The sequence below is a fragment of the Anneissia japonica genome, unplaced genomic scaffold (genome assembly GCF_011630105.1).
Source record: "Anneissia japonica isolate Jap-2015-1 unplaced genomic scaffold, ASM1163010v1 scaffold38271_len224072_cov190, whole genome shotgun sequence".
NCBI classification, from domain to species: Eukaryota; Metazoa; Echinodermata; class Crinoidea; order Comatulida; family Comatulidae; genus Anneissia; species Anneissia japonica.
The window spans coordinates 6,535-8,006 of record NW_022713090.1 but is presented as its reverse complement, the minus strand read 5'-3'; positions in this window follow the sequence as shown (position 1 = coordinate 8,006).

Genomic DNA, 1,472 nt, shown 5'->3' with positions numbered 1-1,472 from the left:
GTTTACTTGGATGGATGTATGCTGTATTGATTCTTAATGTACGGTACCATTTTCCAGCAGCCGCACATCAAAGTCCTGCGCTCGTTTTACCCAAATCACCATTACAATATTACTGTACTAACAGTCCTCTTACAACTCAACAAACAGCAATCCACAAAACATCATTATGTCGCGCATTATTTTGATATGTTGTATATCTTCATAATCATCATCGTATATTTTTTTTAAACTGAATTAAAGGTCATTGCGAGAGTTGCTGGTACTGGGTATCACAAACATGGGGGACCACTAGGGGCGAAGAAAGTCATTGATCGAGTTCTCCTAGTCCACATATCAAGTGCCCTGAGCATCCAATTAGATGGATACGACGCCACCACCACCGCCGCCACCCATCATCATCATTTGTTTGTTTATTCAAATTATTATTGTAAGTGGTTATTATTAGTGGTTATTATAAGTGGTTCTGTTTGATCTGGTTTGATGTATTGTGTACACACCTAGAGACGCACCCCTGGCGCATATACGGTACCCAGCGGTCCTTCGCCAGTATTGATCCAAATCCAGATTATTATTATTATTATTATTATTATTATTGTCATTATTATTATTATTATTTTAATCAGGGGCGGATTTGGCCCCCCCCCCCCACCTTTGGGAGGTAAAAAAAAGAAAAAAAGAAAGAAAAGGAAAAAAATATAAGCCCAGAACGCCTCAAATGTTATTTTCGGGCGTCTAGAACACAAACATTTTGTACCCCCTAGGACAGTGTTGTCTCGATCGGCCCAACTTTAGGCCCCACTTTTGGACATCTCTGGATCCGCCCCTGTTAATGTATTTAACACTTTAAAAGGGAACACTTTAGTTCTGCAAAAACCATGATATTATACATTGTTTGAATGTTTTCGTCCAAGTGTTTGGGAGTGGATTACTGTATGTTACTTATTCATTATAAACCATTTCTCGGTAGCCACAAATCAAGTCATGTGCTCCTCTTACCCAAATATCCATTTAATTAAAAAAATATAAACGTCAACGTCCTATTCTGTTGGTATTCCATATGCAGCAGTGTACACGTAACATTGGCTTTCATTTTCTCCCGACTTGACTATTGCAACTCTCTTTTATTTAATATTCCTAAAATCCAAATTAACAGGCTTCAACGACTACAAAACTCTGCTGCACGCATACTAACATTTACTAACAGATGCACTCATATAACCCCAATTTTACATGAACTTCATTGGTTACAAATTGATGCCAGAATTCAATATAAAATCCTTTTACTGACTTATAAGTCACTGACTTTCAATCAACCCGCATACATTAATCAACTTCTTCCCAAATAATATGTGCCTGGCCGTTCCCTACGTTCATCTGATCTCAATTTAATTTCTGTCCCTCGCACCAACACTAAGACCTTCGGACACAGATCATTTTCATTTGCTGCAGCCACGCTCTGGAACGCACTACCA